The sequence below is a fragment of the Halichoerus grypus genome, chromosome 4 (genome assembly GCF_964656455.1).
Source record: "Halichoerus grypus chromosome 4, mHalGry1.hap1.1, whole genome shotgun sequence".
NCBI classification, from domain to species: Eukaryota; Metazoa; Chordata; class Mammalia; order Carnivora; family Phocidae; genus Halichoerus; species Halichoerus grypus.
The window spans coordinates 141,978,672-142,002,171 of NC_135715.1; positions in this window are offsets into that span (position 1 = coordinate 141,978,672).

The window sequence follows — 23,500 nt, forward strand, 5'->3', positions numbered from 1 at the left end:
TATTCCATCTTCCATTCTTTGTGTCTGCAACCAATGAAATGTGGCTATGGTGGGAAAAAACCCCAGTATCACATATTGGTCATTGATTCAGAGCATATACTGCATGCTGAAGGACATTACTCCAACCCTACAAAGTGTGGCCATCCAGTTGACACTGTGTCAGAGTCTTACCACTGATTTCAGGAAACAAGGTAAGAATTCAGTGAGCAAAAACCCATTGCTGTTTTTTAGCTAGTGTAAAATATGTTTCTTGGATGGAAGCAATGCTGTGTGGAATACCAGGCGGATAGAGAAGTCATTCTGTAAGTTCACAGATGGTGGTTTTGGCTGAAACTTTGTGGTCGAGGATGGCAAATGTGTATCCAGAATAATTGTCTTCTCAAGTGAGAAAAGATTCCTGCCTCTTTCATGAAGGAAATGGTTCAAAATAATCAACCTACCATGAGGTGGCTGGTTCTCCTGGGGAATAGTATATACCATGTTGGAACTCAGTGTTAATCTCTGCTATTTTCAGGTTCAGTACTCAGCAGTGGCTTTTGATAGAGTGGCCTTTGTAAGTGGAAGTTCATGTTGCTAAGCTTATGAATAAACTTTCATCTTTACCACTGTGACCACTTTATTCATGAAGCAGTGGAGAAAAGTCAGGAATGGCTAAAGAAGGAGGCTGACTGACATCTATAGAATGAGTACTCTTGTACACCTGATTATTAAAATCTCTTCTGCTAGAGTCCTTCTTTAGTGGGCATTGACATGATACACAAGTATCTTCATAGTTTGTGCTCATTTTCAGAGGTCCATCTATATGCTTTTTCCCCAGAACTTCTTTTCACCAAATCTAATCATGTTTCTTCCAAGCCCCTGACTAGCAAACAATCAGTCTTTGTTTAAGAATCAGCATAGATCCATACCTATAGATATCTCTCATTCTAGGCAAAAGAGAAAAAGAAAAAAAACAGGTTCCTTGCTCAGAATTGTACCTGCTAGGGCTTTTCCTTCATGACTGCCCTCAGGGCCACTCCCATAACTTGGTGGTAAATCAACAATCAGTTCTTGATAGTCTGTTTAGTTTTCATGATAATCTGGTGGCCTATTGTTAAGCATATATTCTCTATTATGACCCAATAAAACTCAGAAGCTATTTCTCAAAAAGAGAGTAGATATCTGCAAAAGATGACACAACTTAGCTCTAAAATCTTAAAGTTGTGTACTGTTTTTTTTTACCTTTATTGGCTTTACAGTGGCTTCATTCAGCATTCCTACTGCCACAAACACTTCAAGAACCATTGGATCTGGTGTATTATATGGCCTAACTAGAAGAATAACTTACGTGGAATCTTGGATTTTTTTTTTTTTTGGTATATCCCTTGTCTTGTTTGAACCCTACTCAAAACTGGCAGTCTTTTGGATTGCTCAATAATTGTGTCATTCACCCCACCACAACCAGGCTGGTCAAGTTCCCCATCCCCCTATGCTGCAGTTGCAGCTTGCTCCACCCCAGCTGGGCTGAACAAGCACCCTGTCCACACATGCTACAGGTACAGCCTACTCTGCCACAACATAGCCCACACAGTGGATGTCCTTTGAGTGCCTGACTCTAGTGCCAGTGAGGATTGTATTCTGGACCCCACAGGTCTGAAACAATCTGAGAGACAGTCCTTGGCAGGATACCATGCCTGGGGCACTCCACAAACTATAGACTGAAACACGCCTCCAGTCTTTGTGTAAAAACAAAGGCCTGTTTTCTTGTTCTAGAGCTTCAGCCTGTGGAGCAGGCTTCAAGTTTGCCACACATGTAGAGGCTACAAAAGCCCTCAGGGAATATGGGCAGGGAGATACCATATTAGTGCCCTCCCTTAGCCTCCCACACCTCACTGATACTGCCTCAAAAGGAATTTATACACACATTTTAAGCCACAATTTTGACAACTGTAGTAACCCAGTGGACACCACTAGATCTCCTCGTCTGGAATTCAGCAGGGTTTACAATTGTGGACCTTCAAGACTGTATATACTGCATACCTTAAAAGTTGTTGGCCTGAGGATCTGGCTTACAGTTAGCCTGAAACTCGGCACTATCTGGAATCCCTCCCTTTGGAACACTGACAAGTCTGGGCAAATCCTGAACAACTGGGACCTATCAAGAACAAAATCAGGCTGCTCAATCAGAATGGTCTGAGAAACAACCAAAAGCTAGGGCAAGGTTGAAAGATAAGTTCATTTTTTACACAAGGACACTCCTTCAAGACTGGGAGAGATAACTGTTTCACCTGATACATGGAAACAAACACAGAGAATTAAGCAAAATGAGGAGACAGAGAAATATGTTCCAGATGAAAGAACAAGACAAAACCTCAATAAAAGACCTTAATGAATGAAGATAAGTAATTTACCTAATAAAGAATTCAAAATGATGGTCATAAAGATGCACACTGACCTTAGGAGAAGAATGGATGAACACAGTGAGAACTTCAACAAAGAGATAAAAAATGTAAGAAAGTACCAAACAGAAGTCACAAACTGAACCCTGCAGGGGTTCAACAGCAGACTAGATGAAGTAGAAGATGAATCAGTGACCTGGAAGACAGGGCAGTGGAATGCACTCAAACAGAGCAACAAAAAGAAAAAAAGAATTTTATAAGTGAAAATAGCTTGAGGGACATGTGGGTCATCAAGCAGAATAACATCCGCATTATATGGGTCCCAGAAGGAGAAGAGAAAGAAGGGATAGAAAAATTATTTGAAGAAATAACGACTAAAGACTTTCCTAACCTGGGGAAGGAAACAGTCATCCAGGTTCTGGAAGCCCAGAGAGTTCCAAATAAGGTGAACCCAAAGAGACCCACACCAAGACACATTATAATTAAAATGTCATGAGTTAAAGACAATAAAAGAATCTTAAAAGCAGCAAGAGAAAAACAACTTGTTAAATACAAGGGAGTCCCCATAAGACTATAAGATGATTTTTCAGCAGAAACTTTGCAGGACTGAAGAGAGTGGCATGATATATTCAATGTACTGAAAAGAAAAATTTCCAACCAAGAGTACTCTACCTGGCAAGGTTATCATTCAGAATTCAAGGAAAGGTAAAGAATTTTCTAGACAAGCCAAAGTTAAAGGAATTTATCACCACTAAACTAGCCTTACAAGAAATGTTAAAGAGACTTCTTTTAACTGAAAAAAAAAAAAGGCACTAATAGTGACAAGAAAATACATGAAAGTAAAAACCTCACTGGTTAATGCAAAATATAATGAAGGTAAGGGATTAACCACTTATAAAGCTAATATGAAAGTTAAAAGACAAAAGTAGTAAAGTTAACTATAATTAGTTAAGGGATTTAAAAAATAAAAAGATACAAAATATGATATAAAAACAGAACATATGTGGGAAGTAAAGATATAGACTTTTTAGAATGTGTTTAAACTTAAGATGCTATCAACTTAAAAGAGATTGTTAGATATAAAGGATGTTATATGTGAGTCTCATGGTAACCACAAAGCAAATATCTATAGTAGATACACAAAATACAATGAAAAAGAAATCTAAACATAACACTAAAGAAAATCACCAAAGCACAGGGAAAAGATCAAGAGAAAAAGAAAAGAACAGACAGGAACTACAAAAATAGCCAGAAAACAATAAACAAAGTGGCGTTAAGTACAAACTGATCAGTAATTACTTTGAATGTAAATGGACTAAATTTTCCAATCGAAAGACATAAGGTGACCGAATGGATTGAAAAAACAAAACCCATCTATGTGCTGCCTACAAGACACTTCACATCTAAGGACACATGCAGGCTTAAAGTGAAGGGAGGGAAAAAGATGTTCCATGCAAATGGAAATGAAAAGAAAGCTGGTATACCTATACCTATGTATAGAAACATACAATTTTGTAAGAATGAATCATGAAGAAATAGAATAGACTGATTATATTAGCAATCAAAAACTGCTCAGCAAACAAAAGTCCAGCTGTGACTATTATTATGATTCAAGTCAGACACCTTTTCTCCATTCCTAGGTAATTTCTGCTTCTTTAAATTAAGTAAAACTTCAGTAGTTTTTCCATTTTAGGTATACCATGCTAAATTGTTAAATGCCAGAGATCCCTACTGAAACCATTTTAATTATTGCTTTGGCTCTGCTGCCTGTTACAGTAGTCTTGCTCATCTTCTCTTTTCAAGTTAAGAGGGCTCCATTTGTCTCTTGCCGTATCAACAAATTCAGCCCAGTCAAACAAAATATTCCCTCTACCACAGCTCAACCCTCTAATAAGCCATTGCCATCCATAGTTACTCATGTTTCTGTTGATTTAAAAAAATGACAAAAATATTGCAAATCTTTGTGTGGGTATGCTACTTATTTTGAACCTGAGCACTTGGAGCTTGGCAGGACTTAAGTCTGGTTGTAGGTCTAGGACCAAGGAGAGTTGGTCTTGATTGAGTAGATCCCTGCACAATAACTACCTCAAGGAAGGCCATCTCCATCCTTGGACAAGGTGAGAAAGGCTGCTGTTACAAAGGAAGAGCAGCACAATCTAGGGAGTCAAGGTCCTATACATCTTCAGAATCTACCCATCGTACTTTTTACCATCTCACTCTTCCTCAATTAATGCCTTTACTATGAGTTTGGGAATTCATTGAGGTTGTAATTCAGACACCTAGGGGATTAGATTTGGGTTTTGTTTTCAGAAATTTTGATATATAATTAAAGAAATAAGGGTGCCTTTGGGAGGCAGATAGAAACTGTTTGTTTTTACCTGTCTTTGAGACATAAATTTAATATCCTGAACCCCTCATTTTTTTCCTTCAAGTTTTCTAGTGCACTTAAAACAAACAACCAATTCATACTTTTATTTATATTAAAATTTTCTAAAAGAGTAAATACTTGATCACCCAAAACTTTTCCTTCTATCAGCCTTTTAGTACAGGTATTAATTTAAGTGATATTTTTGCCACTGCATGTTGCAGAATACCAGAGTTTTCTTTATCACTGTCAATAGGTCCATTAATGCCTTCATTACTATTTAGTCAGAAAACTCACTCTTTTTTCCCATTCTTAAACTTCTGTTCCCCTGGAGCCACTCTCGGTCGCAATAATTTTGACAATTAGTGTCAGTCAAGAAAGTAGAACTCCTGTAAGTATTACGGAACAAGGGATTTATTATTGGATAAGAATTTATACAGTTGTAGCAGATGGAGAAATAAGAGTATAAAGGGTGATTTGGGGATCAATGAAAAATCACAAAGCAGTAGTTTTGAAGCACTGGCACAGATGGATAAATTAGTGCTTGTCAGGGAATACATAAAGCCAGATAGGTGCACCTGCCAGTGTGGGATGGTGAAAGAAAGACAGCTGCAGAAGTCTATGGAAGGTTGTTGCCTCTGTGACTGGTAGTGGGCTGGGTATTACTGTTGATTAGAAAGGCTGGTAGCCAGAGCACTGAGTGAGGGTGAGTAAGAAGCTAAGATCTTGTGCACCTCCGCATTTATTTCGTAGTGTGGGGAAAGTGAAGACAAGGTGGAAATCTTCTGATAGCTCTGCATCTGTCTCTCACTATCTCCAGTCATTATGACTTTTAGAGTATACCCACTACCATTTCATTTTTACCTTTCTAATCTTAGGGTATTCTTATATTGGCCACCTCTTTAACTGGGAAACTTAAAGGGGAAAAGGATTCTGAGAAACATAGTTTCAGATTGGACACCTTGATGCAAGATAAAACTGCCACACTCCTTGTGAAGCCTGCCAGCTTCTTATTTTTCCAGTGGTGAGCATGTAGATCACATGTTGAAATAGTGGTGTCATAAGATCAAAGTTTCTTGGAATGCTGAGTGACTGCAGAAAAGACACTTGTCCTGGAGAATCACCCAAACTGCAAAAGACTTTGTGAGAGAAAGATAAATAAACTTCTGCTTTGTTAATCCACTTAGATCTGGGGGTTGTTAAAGCAGCCTAGCCTATTCTGGTTAATACACCCCTCCTCCTTCTTCTTTAAAGGGAGAGAAATTAGGCAAGATAGTTCTTGTTTGGAGGGTGATGGAAGGTATATTTTGGCAATGGAGAGAGTTCATGCTTTTTGAAGAGGACAGTTACTGGAAGGCCTCTATGGGAGAAAAACTCTTTTTGTAGCCAGTGTGGTTATTTGGGATGCAGTGTTTTGGGGGTGAGTAGTACCTTAGTGCTCCTTTTGCCATCAAACAAAAGGGGTCGCCTCTTTATTGTGATTTTGACTTTAGGGATGGAGGTGGTATGTTCTAGAACAACCATGCCCCAGACTAAGCTGAAAACCTCCAGTGTTGTTCAAGTGTTGGATGGATCCGGCTGACTGAACTCCACATTCCATTTCTTCACTGTTTCTTATTACTGCTGCTTCTTTACTTGTTCCACTGATTGCTTCTGTTTTCTTATTCTAAATTTCTACTCTCTGAATTCTTTACCATGCCATACATCCTTGTCTTATATAGAGGACTCTCACATGTGCTTTTTCAGTCATTATCTCCTACTTGAATTCGACTCTCACATCTCTAAGTAATGTATAAATGTATTTTGTCATTTTGATAACCCACTATAACATCTAATTCAGTATCTTTAAAGCTAAATTCATTCATTTTTAATAAATTTGTTTCTTCCTCATTTTAATTTTCCTGTTAATAGTTACTCTATTTATCTAGTTAACTAGGCTAGAAACTTTCTTGACCTCTCATAACCAATCAGTCATATTCTATAAATTTTCCTCATTTATCTTTAGCCCTTCAAATTCCTTAAGTGATCAATAAGTGAGAACTAGGTTAGTGAAAATCCTATGGCCTTTGAACGCGTTTGTACATTTTTATTGACTTACACATTTTTATTATATATTACACATATAATTTAAACTTATATTTAAAGGTAAATTTCACTACTTTTGTGTTATAATACAGTGTGTTTGGCATTCTGCCCTCAAGTACAGAATGTTTAATCTCTTCTCCAATAAATATATGTAAAAACAAACAAGACAGACTTTAAGAATATTTGTTAGAAAGAAGTGCTAACAAATGAGTGCACATCGATCTATGAGAAGATAAAATTTAAAGTCAGTTTAAACAAATTTAGGAATCATTAATAACAAAAAGATCTTGATTTTTGTTGGACAAACTTGGACAACTTATTAAGTGTAGCAATCAAGTCAAATGGAAATTTTTATGTTACTTGTTTATATCTGGAAAATATGGGGAAAATCATAACTTGATTTTGAAACAGTAGTCCTGTAAGAATTTTTAAGACACAGTAATATTTAACAGGCAGAGAAAGCTATGGAATTGCAGTTACAATAAAGTTGCAATATATTTTGAGATAATGGAAGATTCATTCACAATTCAATAAAGACTTACTAATGATAATACTAACAGTATTTCATTGAGTTCTACTCTTTTATGAATCCAGCCCTGGTTCAGAGAACTTCATTCTTAATGATACATAAAAGGCCCTCCAGGTAATCATTTAACATTTATGAATTTGACTTGAGAGGTGCCCTGTTGCAACTGCTTCTCTTCTGGTTCTTTCAAGGTTTGCTAGCTTATCGGTCCCACTAATGCCTACTTCATTTAACTTGACTCAAAATTTGATTCGTGACATTTGGTGTTCTGTTTTCTTGTCTTTCTCAGAGTAGAATCTACAGAGATCAGATTTACAAAGGCACCATTATCCAGAGTTTAACATCTTACTATCAATAGGTTTCTTGGATTCATTCCATCGCTATCATTTGCTAAGCAATCTCCATGTGCCTAATAATAGGCTGGTGCTAGGAAGATTAAATCAAATGAGAGAACATCTGTGTTCAAAGAGCATATACTGTGTGGAGCAGATATATTTTAAATCAAGTACTACAGTGTAATATGTTAAATATTATTTTAGAAGTGGGGGCACAACGCAGGGACAGTGCATGGCACATAGTAGATACTTAATAAATATTTAATACATTATTAACTAGATACCTAGATAAATATCAGGTAGATTAATGGATGGATAGGTGCATAAGTTTGTGGATATAATTTGTAATTTATGGATTGAGAGAAGGAGCATGGCAGCCTTCAGAAAGGAGAGGATGCTTAAAATGAATTTCAAAGAATAAAAAAATGTCAGGAACAAAAGAGGGAAGTACACTCAAGGAGGTCAGAATAGGTATGAAATATAGAGAAAACATAAAAATGTTGCATAAAAATGTTGCATGCATCAGGTGAATTATTTCAAATGGATGGAGCAAAGAATTAATACTGGGCTGTGGATGGAAGTTTGAGACCATTATTTCTAAATATGAACTTACAAATTTTTTCCTTAAAATTGTTCTTCCTGGGGCGCCTGGGTGGCTCAGTCGTTAAATGTCTGCCTACAGCTCAGGTCATGATCCCAGGGTCCTGGGATCGAGCCCCGCATTGGGCTCCCTGCTCCGTAGGAAGCCTGCTTCTCCCTCTCCCACTCCCCCTGCTTGTGTTCCCCCTCTCGCTGTGTCTCTCTCTGTCAAATAAATAAAACTTAAAAAAAAAAATCGTTCTTCCTTGTGATTCTCTTTTGAAAAATGACACCATCAACTAAAAAAAAAAAATGTATATATTACCTCCCTACCAATCTCCTACCTCTAATTATTTACCTTTGCTGCAGATTTATTAACTATCTCTGAGTCACTCTTTCCTCTCACTTTCTCCAATACATCCTCAGTCAGGGTCTCATATCCTCATTCTTTCTTTCCCAAATATTTACTGGGTACCCATTATGTTCATCTACATTGCTATCAAAGTGGTATTTCAAATCTGTAAATTTGATGATGTCCCTACTCATCTATTTAAAAGAGGCCATGAGGAACCGGATCATGAAGAGCTTCATAAACTAAGCGAAAGAGTTTTAGATTTTACTCTGAAAGCTAAAGGAATCCATTGAAAGATGTTAAGCCAAAGAGTGACATGTCTTTATTTGCATTTTAGAAAGATTACTGTTACCAAAGATGGTACCCTGGAGAGCCTACTAAAGGAATGTGTGGAGGGAGTGGAGCTGGTGAAGGATACTGTGAAGAACTGCACAGAGATTTAGGAGAAATGTTTGAGGAGAATGGAGTCACAGTAGCCAAAGGAAGATGGAGTTTTATAAAGGAGGAAGTTCACAAAAAGATTTTTTAATTCCATTAACTGTCCCCAAGAGGGAGCAGGCTCTCACCAATATCTGTCATTCCTTCTCCTTTGGGAGTAGTGATAAGATTGGAGAGGGTGAGAGTTCCCATGTTAGGGTTTGAAGCTGAAATGTAATCAGTGGCAGAAAATGATTCTCTTATACTCTACAGCTTTCCATTTCTTGACACTTTGGCTTGACAGTCAAGCTAATGGAAAACTTAGAGTGCAGGAAAGAAAGTTTGTAAGGCCAGTCTTGTTCCCATCTTTGTGATATCATACCCTGTCACTATCCACCACTCCTTGTTCTCCTCTTTGACCCATGGTGGGCAATTCATATTTTGCCTCAGAATGATCTATAATGGGTGAGAAGAAGACTACGTTCAATAATCTGTCTACTATGATGTATTATAAATGTATTCTCTATTCTATTCACCGTCTCAATTTGTATTCATTTATATAATTCAATGAGTTATATGTTCAGTCAAATTATAATAGAAAGTGTTCCAGATAACACAATGCCAGCAGCAGTAGAAACATGACCCAAATTTTCACAATCAGAACACCCTCTAATTATTAAATTGCTGAGGAGAAATTAATGCCCAGAATAAATTTGCTTCTAAATTGTATTTCCAAAGAATTAAAATCTAAAATTTAGCTCTCCATCATGTTTTATTTTGCTGATTTTCAACTGAGTTGGAGTTTTAAGTCAGTGAGTTTTCCTTCAGCAGCTATAATCAGCAGTGTCTTCCACTGGGTCTTTTAAAGGAACCTGAGAATGAACAGGACACACTGGATCATAGCAGTCCTACTTGCCTACCCATATGACTGAGAGAGCACAAAAATCCATAGGCCCCATAGCATGATTTTAGCAAAATAATAGAATCAGGGTTTAGAACATAATATTATCTAGACTCACTACAGATGTCAGCCAAGGATCATGTATTTCATGGTACACAGATTAAAAAAATGATGGAAATGGTAGAAATATTTTTGGTTTTAGCTTCTCCATGAAATTGATAAGTTGGCTATTATTACTTCCCATTTCTGCAAGACCAGTGTTTTCATAGCTGCAAGAGCAGAGTCCAATGAAAAACAATAACCTATGCCGTGTGCTTCTTTAAAATAACTTTTATTCCTTTCATTTTTAATTCCTTTGTTATTGGTACATCCTTGTGATTCCAGTGGCACCTTCTCTATCACTTACATTCCTCTGTTTTTTTAAAATTTTTTATTGTTATGTTAATCACCTACATCACATCATTAGTTTTTGATGTAGTATTCCATGATTCATTGTTTGTGCATAACACCCAGTGCTCCATGCAGAACGTGCCCTCTTTAATACCCATCACCAGGCTAACCCATCCTCCCACCCCTCTCCCCTCTAGAACCCTCAGTTTGTTTTTCAGAGTCCATCGTCTCTCATGGTTCATCTCCCCCTCCGATTTCCCCCCCTTCATTCTTCCCCTTCTGCTATCTTCTTCTTCTTCTTCTTTTTTTTTCTTAACATATATTGCATTATTTGTTTCAGAGGTACAGATCTGTGATTCAACAGTCTTGCACAATTCACAGCGCTCACCATAGCACATACCCTCTCCAGTGTCTATCACCCAGCCACCCCATCCCTCCCACCCCACACCCCACTCCAGCAACCCTCAGTTTGTTTCCTGAGATTAAGAATTCCTCGTATCAGTGACATCATATAATACACATCTTTCTCTGATTGACTTATTTCGCTCAGCATAACACCCTCCAGTTCTATCCACGTCATTGCAAATGGCAAGATCTCATTCCTTTTGATGGCTGCGTAATATTCCATTGTATATATATACCACATCTTCTTTATCCATTCATCTGTGATGGACATCTTGGCTCTTTCCACAGTTTGGCTATTTTGGACATTGCTGCTATAAACATCGGGGTGCACGTACCCCTTCAGATCCCTCCATTTGTATCTTTGGGGTAAATACCCAGTAGTGCAATTGCTGGATCTTATGGTAGCTCTATTTTCAACTTTTTGAGAAACCTTCATACTGTTTTCCAGAGTGGCTGCACCAGCTTGCATTCCCACCAACAGTGTAGGAGGGTTCCCCTTTCTCCACATCCCCGCCAACCTCTGTCGTTTCCTGACTTGTTAATTTTAGCCATTCTGACTGGTGTGAGGTGATATCTCATTGAGGTTTTGATTTGGATTTCCCTGATGCCGAGCGATGTTGAGCACTTTTTCATGTGTCTGTTGGCCATTTGGATGTCTTCTTTGGAAAGATGTCTGTTCATGTCTTCTGCCCATTTCTTGATTGAATTATTTGTTCTTTGGGTGTTGAGTTTAAGAAGTTCTTTATAGATTTTGGATACTAGCCCTTTATCTGATATGTTATTTGCAAATATCTTCTCCCATTCTGTCGGTTGTCTTTTGGTTTTGTGGACTGTTTCTTTTGCTGTGCAAAAGCTTTTTATCTTGGTGAAGTCCCAATAGTTCATTTTGGCCTTGCTACCCTGGCCTTTGGCGATGTTTCTAGGAAGAGGTTGCTGCCTGTGTTCTCCTCGAGGATTTTGATGGACTCTTGTCTCACATTTAGGTCTTTCAACCATTTTGAGTCTGTTTTTGTGTGTGGTGTAAGGAAATGGTCCAGTTTTATTTTTCTGCATGTGGCTGTCCAATTTTCCCAACACCATTTGTTGAAGAGACTGTCTTTTTTCCATTGGACATTCTTTCCTGCTTTGTCGAAGATTAGTTGACCATAGAGTTGAGGGTCCATTTCTGGGCTCTCTGTTCTGTTCCATTGATTGATGTGTCTGTTTTTGTGCCAGTACCATACTGTCTTGATGATGACAGCTTTGTAATAGAGCTGGAAGTCCGGAATTGTGATGCCGCCAGCTTTGCTTTTCTTTTTCAACATTCCTCTGGCTATTCGGGGTCTTTTCTGGTTCCATACAAATTTTAGGATTATTTGTTCCATTTCTTTGAAAAAAGTGGTTGGTATTTTGATGGGGATTGCATTGAATGTGTAGATTGCTCTAGGTAGCATTGACATCTTCACAATATTTGTTCTTCCAATCCATGAGCATGGAATGTTTTTCCATTTCTTTGTGTCTTCCTCAATTTCTTTCATGAGTATTTTATAGTTTTCTGAGTACAGATTCTTTGCCTCTTTGGTTAGATTTATTCCTAGGTATCTTATGGTTTTGGGTGCAATTGTAAATGGGATCGACTCCTTAATTTCTCTTTCTTCTGTCTTGTTGTTGGTGTATAGGAATGCCACTGATTTCTGTGCATTGATTTTATATCCTGCCACTTTACTGAATTCCTGTATGAGTTCTAGCAGTTTTGGGGTGGAGTCTTTTGGGTTTTCCACATAAAGTATCATATCATCTGCAAAAGAGAGTTTGACTTCTTCTTTGCCGATTTGGATGACTTTTATTTCTTTTTGTTGTCTGATTGCTGTGGCTAGGACTTCTAATACTATGTTGAATAACAGTGGTGATAGTGGACATCCCTGCCACGTTCTTGACCTTAGGGGGAAAGCTCTCAGTTTTTCCCCATTGAGAATGATATTCGCTGTAGGTTTTTCATAGATGGCTTTTATGATATTGGGGTATGTGCCCTATATCCCTATACTCTGAAGAGTTTTGATCAAGAAAGGATGCTGTACTTTGTCAAATGCTTTTTCTGCATCTATTGAGAGGATCATATGATTCTTGTTCTTTCTTTTGTTAATGTATTGTATCACGTTGATTGATTTGCGGATGTTGAATCAACCTTGCATCCCAGGGATAAATCCCACTTGGTCGTGGTGAATAATCCTTTTAATGTACTGTTGGATCCTATTGGCTAGTATTTTAGTGAGAATTTTTGCATCCATGTTCATCAAGGATATTGGTCTGTAATTCTCCTTTTTGATGGGGTCTTTGTCTGGTCTGGGGATCAAGGTAATGGTGGCCTCATAAAACGAGTTTTGAAGTTTTCCTTCCGTTTCTATTTTTTGGAACAATTTCAGAAGAATAGATATTAATTCTTCTTTAAATGTTTGGTAGAATTCCCCTGGGAAGCCATCTGGCTCTGGGCTTTTGTTTGTTGGGAGATTTTTGATGACTGCTTCAATTTCCTTAGTGGTTATAGGTCTGTTCAGGTTTTCTATTTCTTCCTGGTTCAGTTTTGGTAGTTGATACAGCTCTAGGAATGCATCCATTTCTTCCAGGTTATCTAATTTGCTGGCATAGAGTTGCTCATAATATGTTTTTATAATTGTTTGTATTTCTTTGGTGTTGGTTGTGATCTCTCCTCTTTCATTCATGATTTTGTTGATTTGGGTCCTTTCTCTTTTCTTTTTGATAAGTCTGGCCAGGGGTTTATCAATCTTATTAATTATTTCAAAGAACCAGCTCCTAGTTTCTTTGATCTGTTCTACTGTTCTTTTGGTTTCTATTTCATTGATTTCTGCTCTGATCTTTATTATTTCTCTTCTCCTGCTGGGTTTAGGCTTTATTTGCTGTTCTTTCTCCAGCTCCTTTAGGTGTAGGGTTAGGTTGTGTACTTGAGACCTTTCTTGTTTCTTGAGAAAGGCTTGTATTGCTATATACTTTCCTCTCAGGACTGCCTTTGCTGCATCCCAAAGATTTTGAACAGTTGTGTTTTCATTTTCATTGGTTTCCATGAATTTTTTTAATTCTTCTTTAATTTCCTGGTTGACCCATTCATTCTTTAGTAGGATGCTCTTTAGTTTCCATGTATTTGAGTTCTTTCCAACTTTCCTCTTGTGACTGAGTTCTAGTTTCAAAGCATTGTGGTCTGAAAATAGGCAGGGAATGATCCCAATCTTTTGGTACCAGTTGAGACCTGATTTGTGACCTAGGATGTGATCTATTCTGGAGAATGTTCCATGGGCACTAGAGAAGAATGTGTATTCCGTTGCTTTGGGATGGAATGTTCTGAATATGTCTGTGAAGTCCATTTGGTCCAGTGTGTCATTTAAAGTCTTTATTTCCTTGTTGATCTTTTGCTTAGACGATCTGTCCATTTCAGTGAGGGGGGTGTTAAAGTCCCCTGCTATTATTGTACTGTTGTCAATGTGTTTCTTTGCTTTCGTTATTAATTGCCTTATGTAATTGGCTGCTCCCATGTTAGGGGCATAGATATTTACAATTGTTAGATCTTCTTGTTGGATAGACCCTTTAAGTAGGATATAGTGTCCTTCCTCATCTCTTATTACAGTCTTTGGTTAAAATCTAATTTGTCTGATATAAGGATTGCCACCCCAGCTTTCTTTTGGTGTCCATTAGCATGGTACATGGTTTTCCACCCCTCACTTTCAATCTGGGGGTGTCTTTGGGTCTAAAATGAGTCTCTTGCAGATAGCATATTGATGGGTCTTGTTTTTTAATCCAATCTGATAGCCTGTGTCTTTTGATTGGGGCATTTAGCCCATTTACATTCAGGGTAACTATTGAAAGATACGAATTTAGTGCCATTGTATTGCCTGTAAGGTGCCTGTTACCGTATATTGTCTGTGTTCCTTTCTGGTCTATGTTACTTTTAGGCTCTCTCTTTGCTTAGAGGACCCCTTTCAATATTTCTTGTAGGGCTGGTTTGGTGTTTGCAAATTCTTTTAGTTTTTGTTTGTCCTGGAAGCTTTTTATGTCTCCTTTTATTTTCAATGACAGCCTAGCTGGATATAGTATTCTTGGCTGCATATTTTTTTCATTTAGTGCTCTGAATATATCATGCCAGTCCTTTCTGGCCTGCCAGGTCTCTGTGGATAGGTCTATTGCCAATCTAATGTTCCTACCATTGTAGGTTACATATCTCTTCTCCCGAGCTGCTTTCAGGATTTTCTCTTTGTCTCTGAGACTCGTAAGTTTTACTATTAGATGTCTGGGTGTTGACCTACTTTTATTGATTTTGAGAGAGGTTCTCCGTGCCTCCTGGATTTTGATGCCTGTTTCCTTCCACAAATTAAGTAAGTTCTCTGCTATAATTTGCTCCACTATACCTTCTGCCCCTCTCTCTCTTTCTTCTTCTTCTGGGATCCCAATTATTCTAATGTTGTTTCGTCTTATGGTATCGCTTATCTCTCGAATTCTGCCCTCGTGATCCAGTAGTTGTTTATCTCTCTTTTTCTCAGCTTCTTTATTCTCCATCATTTGGTCTTCTATGTCACTGATTCTCTCTTCTGCCTCATTTATCCTAGTAGTTAGTGCCCCCCCCCCTTTTTTTTTTTTTTTAAAGATTTTATTTATTTATTTGTCAGAGAGAGAGAGGGAGGGTACAAGCCGGGGGAGTGGCAGGCAGGCTCCTTAGCAAGGAGCCCGATGTGGGACTTGATCCCAGGACCCCGAGATCATGACCTGAGCCGAAGGCAGACACTTAACCATCTGAGCCACTCAGGCGCCCCAGTGCCCCCTTTTTTGATTGCACCTCATTAATAGCCTTTTTGATTTCGACTTGGTTAGATTTTAGTTCTTTTATTACTCCAGAAAGGGTTTCTCTAATAACTTCTGTTCTTTTTTCAAGCCAGCTAGTATCTTTAAAGTCATGATTCTGAACTCTAGATCCGACATCATAGTAATGTCCGTATTGAGTAGGTCCCTGGCAGTCGGTACTACCTCTTGTTCTTTTTGTTGAGGTGATTTTTTCCATCTTGTCATTTTGTCCAGAGGAGAATAGATTAATGAGAGAACAAAATGCTAACAGGGTAACAACGTCCCCAGAAAATATACTCTAAACAAATCAGAAAAGACCTGAAGCCAGGGGGGAAAGAAAGGGAAAGAAAGAAAAAAGAAAAAGAAAAAAAAATCAAAAACAGAACAAAACAAAAAAAACAGAATATGATCACATATGATCAGACTGGTGCATAGATTAGTGCCACACACTAGATTTTGGGTGTATTTTGGTCTGTTAGAAGAAAGTGCCTCCCAAAATTTTAAAGAAAGAAAAACTTATATATCTACAAAAATAAGGGTTGATATGATGAAGAGATGGAATATGACTGTAAAGATGAAAATTATAAAAAATTTTATAAAAGGAATTGATAAGTTGTTTGAAAAAAAAAGAAGAGGATTTAAAAAAAAGGAAAAAAAAAGAGAATGTGATCAGGCAGGAGAGTAGAGCAAAGCCATACACTAGAGATTTAGGGTATATTTTGATCTGTTAGAAGAAATGTTATCTCAAAGTTTTAAAGAGAGAACAACTTATATAAATATGCCAAAAATAAGGGTAACTAGAATATGACTCTAAAAATGAAAAATAAAAATGTTTTTTAAAAAAGGGATTGATAAGATATTGTTTGAAAAAGGGAAAAAGAAAAATTCAAAAAAAAAAAAAAAGACAGTTAAAAGAAAATTAACTTTGAAAGACTAAAGAATCATGGTAAAAAAGCCATGAATTCTATGTGCGTTATTACCCTAGCACTGGAGTTCTGCCGTTCTCATTGATTGGTAAACTTGGTCTTGGCTGGCTGTTCTCGCTGATCTTCTGGGGGACAGGCCTGTTGCCGTGATTCCCAAATGTCTTTGCCGGAGGCAGAATTGCCCTGCTTTTGCCGGTCCGGGCTAAGTAATCTGCTCAGGTTTGCTCTCGGGAGCTTTTGTTCCCTGCAAGCTTTCCATACAGCTTTGGAGGACAGGAGTGAAAATGGCGGCCTCCTAATCTCCGCCCCGGAGGAGCCAAGAACTCGGGGCCCCGCTCCTCAGTGAGCCCCAGAGAAAAGCAGTCAATCACTCCCATCTCCCTGGTCTCTGGCCGCGCTCCGTGCTCACCCAGCCTGTGACTGAGCATTTCTATCTCTGGCACCCGACTCGGTGTGGAGTCTCCAAACCCAGCAGATCCCTGGGGTGCGCTCCCGCACCGCTCCTCCCAGGGGAGGAAGGGGAGTCTGCCCGGATCTGCTGCTTGTTGGGTCTCTGCTGGAGGAGCAGTGGCCCGACTGTGCCGCGGATCACGGTTTTTGGCAACCCCGAGCTGAAAGCCCACGCCTAGGCTCTGTCTGCAGCCGGCTTCCCTGCTCCGATACCTGGGAGCTCTGCCGCACTCAGGCACCCCTGGTCTTTCTGTGACCCTGAGGGTCCTGAGACCACACTGTCCCAGCGAGGGTTCCACCCCCTGCTCAGCCACTGGAGCGACGTCCCTCAGCGGAGCAGACTTCTAAAAGTTCCGATTTTGTGGTCCACGGCTCTATCACTTGCCAGAAGCGGCCTACGGAGGCCCCTTCCCCCGCCGTCTATCCCCCCGAATATCGCCTCGGATTCACTTCTCCGCACGTCCTACCTTCCAGAAAGTGGTCACTTTTCTGTTCAGAAAGTTGTTGCTGTTCTTTTCTTTGATCTCCTGTTGAGTTTGTGGGTGTTCAGAATGGTTTGATCCCTATCCAGCTGAATTCCTGAGACCTGACGAAATCCAGGTCTCCTACTCCTCCGCCATCTTGCTCCGCCCCCCCACTTATATTCCTCTTTAAGTAGGACTTGACTCCCATCCCCCCATTATGGGTCATTTAGCAGCAGCTAAGAAGTAGGATCGGGCGGAGAACAATCTGTTAGATTTCTTCCAGTGATGCTCAGAACTCCAAAAATCTCAACTTCTACAGATCAGGAGATACTTACTTCAGCCCTGTACTTCATATTCCAGGCTAAGATGCCTCCTAAAAGCATATGCATGGAAGTCTGCCTGTTGTATAGGTCCCTTTCTTGGTTTTAGCAAATATCTTACTTTATGTGGGACCAAGTCCCAGAAGAAGTGGTATTGTCTCCCTAATTTAAATTCCCGAAGTGAGTTTATTCTGACTTTAGGAAAGGACACCTTTTTCTCACTTAAAACCAGATTTCTGCTTGTTCCATTTGAATGCTCTGAAATGTTCATCATGAATGCTAATATGAATCCCCTTCCTGCTTAAAACTAACTGTGTTTCTGAGCCAAGCTCAAAGTTTTGCTTAAAGCTCCAACTGGCCATTTGCTCACTTGTACCAAAGTCAAGCTACATAGGCTAAACCTGTTAACACTCTGTAGACTCATGTAGACTCTAGCCACAATATAAGCTTCTGCTGATTTCAAAGTTCAAAGAACTCAGTAGCCACCACTTGTTAAATGTAGTCATTTCAGACACATTAGAATGTTCAATCTGGCCATGTCATATTTTGATTTAAAATGGTTAAGTGCTGAAGCTGTTCTCACAGTTTTCCAGACAATACATCTTATGTTGGGGGTTTAGAGTAACAATTAACCACATTTCTTCACGAGCTTAATGCATTCTGAATTGAAAAATATACACAAGAGCCAGATAAAGAAATCAGCATTATTTGTTGACATCCAGCAATTATTTGTTGGATTGGAAAATTTGCCTTAGGCAAGCCTGGGTTGCCTTCTTATTTCCTCCTTGAATAATACTACCTTTTCCACTAGCAAGAACAATGGCTGGAAAACTGTAGGTTTTACCTTCCCACACTGCCCTACTGAGTTTTGTGCATGGAAGAAGCAGGATAAAAGAATAAACAATAAAGCTTGCAAGAGGCAACTTAAAAAGCAAACAAACAAACGGGGCAGTTTCCATGAGAATAGTTATTTTCACATCATTAACTCTGGTTATTATCAGTGGTGCTCACCAGTATTAGGGGGGTTTGGGATATGATGGCTGAAGACATGAGCAGTGGTTTTCTTCCTAATATTCTTATTTTATTTTTCTTAAAGATTTTATTTATTTATTTGAGAGAAAGAGAGCACGAGCAGGGGGAGGGGGAGGCGCAGAGGGGGAAGGAGAAGTAGACTCCCCACTGAGCAGGTAGCCTGACTTGGGGCTTATAAGATCCCAGGGCTCTGGGATCCTGACGTGAGCCAAAGGCAGACGCTTAACTGACTGAGCCACCCAGGCACCTGACTTCCTACTATTTTTAGAGGTTGGGTATTCCTGCTTTAGGACCTGAGACAAGAGTATGAGATGACAGGATGGTTCACCCCACAGAAGAGATCACAATATCAAATATTGCACAAAAAGGTCAAAATCAAAGGTCAAGAAAGATGAGGACAGAAAAGTGTTCATAGATTCTAGCATGGTAGAGTTTATTGGTAATCTTAGAAATAGACATTTCTGTAGTGTAGTGATTCTCAAACTTTAATGTGCTTCAGGGTCACCTGGAGGGCTTGCTAAACCACAGATTGCTGAGCCCCAACTTCTCAAGACTTTCAATTAGGAGGTCTTGGATGAGATGAGATGAATTTGCAACTCCAGCAAGTTCCCAGGTGATACTAATGCTGCTAGTCAGGGGACCACATTTGGAAAATCACTGCTCTAGAGTGTTGGGGACTAAAGCCAAATTGTAATTGTGGAGTGAATGTCCTATGAGAAAGTGGAAGTGGGGTACATGAACTATTCTTTCAATGAACTTGGCTATGAAGAAAAGCAGAGAAATAAATGTTGGGACTAGAGGTTTGATGGATTTCCTTTAAGTTATGCACATATGTTATTTCTACACCCTGTATTGTAATCGAATTTGTTCTGTCATACATTTACAATGAAACACCATTATGAACTATCTTTTGTAGTGGTGGTATGTGCTAGATATCTTCTGTTTGCTCTGGCAGGTCCACTCTCTGTTTTTTACCATGCCCCAGGAACTCCCTTGCCATCTAGCTTCCTGCTGGGTTTGGCCAATGGGGATCTCTATCAGAGATCAGAGGGAAGGAGGAAGGTATTCATTTCCCTGGCTTCTTCCCTGACAGGCTGTCTTATGCTGGCTCTTGATAAAAGGCTATTACTTCTCTGAAAGTGGGAGAAATCTCTAAAAGATTCCCTTCTTTCAGATTCTGTTAACTGTTGTCTCCTCTTATTCCTATTCTATTTTACCCTACCCATATCTTTATTAAGTAAATAGTCCTTTATCAAACCTTCCTTGAATTATCTTATTTTGAGTATATCATCTGGAATACTGAAAGATATGGGGGTGCATATGTGTGTGTATGCTGTGTACATGTGCTTTCATGCATATGGATATGTGTGTTTCTGTCCATATCTCACAGACTTTCTTGTGGGTCACAACCTTTCCTCCACTTTCAGTCCATGTAAATGAGGTAGGAATGACCCTTCTCCAGATCTTAGAGGTGGCAAGGGGCCTGGATGTGTTGGTATGTTCTCTGGCCACAGTTCAGCTCAGGGAAGGGCACTCGCTCTAATTTGGTTCAGTAAAATTCAGCCCCTAAACTATATATATTTGATATACATGTGATGGCTAAGGTAGTATTATGTAAGCATGCATCTCCTGTGATCTTTATCATCACTTGAAGAGAAACTGATGAGGAATGAAGGCCTACAGACAAGAATGGAGATATAAAAGGAAGAGAAACAGATTCCTAATGATGTCTTTCAAAAACATAGATTTAACTGAAAGTGGCTATTTCTAAGTTTAAATATTTATTTGCTTAGATCATTTCCAGTTGAGTTCTGCAATTTGTTTTTTTTTTTTTTTTTTAAGATTTATTTATTTGTCAGAGAGAAAGAGAGCACAAGCAGGGGGAGCGGCAGGCAGAGGGAGATGCAGACTCCCTGCTGAGCAGGGAGCCTGATGCCGGACTCGATCCCAGGACCCTGGATCATGACCTGAGCTGAAGGCAGCCGCTCAACTGACTGAGTCACCCAGGCTTCCCGAGTTCTGCAATTTGTAATAGAAATTGTTCTGACTGACATATTCCTTATTCCTCCCTTGTTCCGTGTGTATTCCAATTTCTACCTTTCGGCTCTCTACATAATGCTTCTTTGAACTTTCTCTAATTCTCTAGATTTTTCCTAAGTCTGCTTTTCTCTGCTTCAAAAGGTATATTTGTATATATATTCTCTCTTGGGTAATCTTATAAAAAGTATATTAAAAATATGTTTTACCCTGAGGGGGAAAAAAATGATCTCAAAAAGACATTGGTGGTGGTGTTAAAACCCTATATTTGCAAACTTACTGATACATTTGAGGCTTTAAGATAGAAAAGATTCAATCGGTGTCATTTTAAATCTATAGACCTTGAACTATAAAAGTACATGAAATCGTTATGGGATTACTTCAAAACTATCCTTTTAAAAATTACTACAGCTCTGTTGGTTAACCTACCATATCTTGAACTAAAAAGATAATAAGCTAAAAATGTGTTAAACTCAGGCAATAAGACAGTAAAGGTATAAAATATAAGAGAACAAGAGAGTTAAGTAAGAATATTATTGTGGGGGTTAGAGGTAAAAATTAAGTGTTAAAAATGGCATAGGACCTTGGTGCCTTCTGAATGGTGAAGCTTACTGCCACTGCTTAGCAACATTTACCAGGTGCCAGAAAAATGGAAATATATGTCTGAAGCTCCAGAATTTGTTAACACCTTTAAATGTACTCTCTAACTCACTAAAAATGCATTTTAAATAATATGTAAATTGCCACTGTTTGAAACCAAGGAAAAATTCATTCATTTAAAGTAGCTTTTTTAAAAAAAGCCTTAGCTCATATTTATAAAACCTGACAAGTACAAAGAAGAAAATTTGTTAATGCCCAGATTTTAAAAAGGGAACAATGGGTGAGGTATATGCGGGTTCTGTGGATTTGAAAAATATTTTAGCATTTCAAGATGTATTTTTTTTTAATGCTGGATATTGAAGTTTCCACGTAAATGGAAAGTTATTAATAGCTTCTTGTCAAAGTGTGTCCTCCATAATTAGCGGCTTCATTTGCAGATATTTATTTGCAGTTGCTTCCCGAGCTTCCACCCTTTTGTGTTCTATCCACCCACTAATACTGGGAGTGATCTGGGGTTCCCCAAGGAACTGACAATGGCCCCAGACATGCTCCCCCACCCTCGTCTTCACCTCCTACCAGCAGCTGATTTCAGCAGCTGTTGGTGACTCCGGGCAGAGGTTAATTCATTTATGCTTTGGGACAGCTGCTTGGGGTGGCAAGTGTTTCCATGGGCAGCTGGGAAGAAGACAGGCTTTACCTACAGCTGCTCCAGAGATCTAGATTTTCAGCAGCTGTAGGGGAGTACAGAGATCCAACAGCCCCTTGTTTATAATTCTGTCACTCTGAAGACTCGGTCAGAGCTGCAACTCAGTTCTTACTCAGAGCATTGTCTCCAGTTCTACGAATGATGGACATAAGTTGTCAGGAACCTCAGTTAGTGAATTCATACAGGAAAATGTGTTTGGTCTGTTACTGTCGCTTTAAAAATAATGATTTTTGCCCACTTGGATGTCTGTGTGATTCAAAGTGATGGGAGGAATCATGCACTGCAATCTTTGTGCTTAGCGCAGTTGCTCTCAGCCTTGGCTGCTTATGGGGATCACCAGGAGCTTAAAACCATATGGTGCCTAGATCCCACTCTCAGAGATTCTGATTTCAGTGGCCCAGTGGCAGCTTAGGCATCAGGATGTTAAAGAGTTTCTCAGGTGATGGTCACAACCAGCCTAAGTTGAGAAAGTGCATTAGCCTAACTTGTTCTCTGAAATTGTTCTCAGAACTACCCTGTTGTCCTCTCAGTCAAATCCAGAACATCCTTCTTTGTCTCACCTAAACTCTTGTTTTACACCTGTTTGGTTCATGCCTAAACACTTTTTAAACATTTTTACCTTATGCCTTCTCATCCCCATTGTACTTCATTTTCTTCCCATAATATCAAGAGATCGCTTCTTTTGTGTCTACTGTCTGTCAGAGATTTGTAATAAGTTAATAATTCCTAAAATCAACAAAATAAGAGGGTATGCTAATTTTATTTTTCCATTCTCTTGAGGTTCTTTTTCTTTTCTTTCTTTTTTTCCCTACCCATCATGTCTTGCCCTCATTTAGAGGGAAGCCCTTAATGAAACGAGGAACTCAAACGAACAGTAGCTTAGATATTATATCCATTTTAAGATGATGTTCTACTTTGGTATGTAATAATTCTCAAAAAAAAAACTGAAAAGCTTAAGTAATTAAAAATGCCCTTTGGTGTAAGTAGAGCAGGGAAGATAGGTTCCAGAGGATGTCTTGTGCTTACCTGTAATTTGGAAAAATTAAGCAATAAAGGAGAATGTCTGTGATCTTATGAAGAAAACAGAAAGTTTAATAAAGAAAAACAGCTAGCAATTAGGAGTTAGTAAAAAGTAATTAGCAGGCAATGTTCTCTACTTTTCTGTGCTCTCCTTAGGCTCTGAAAACAAAGCTATAAATATATGAAACAAGAGTGACTTTTTTTTAAGATTTATTTTATTTATTTGAGCTAGAGCACTTGTGCGTGCCTGTGCACATGGGGGCGAGAGGCAGAGGGAGAGGGAGAGAATCTTAAGCAGACTCCCAGCTGACTGCAGAGCCTGAGGTGAGCTCCATGTCATGACCCTGAGATCATGACCTGAGGCGAAATCAAGAGTTGAAAGCTTACA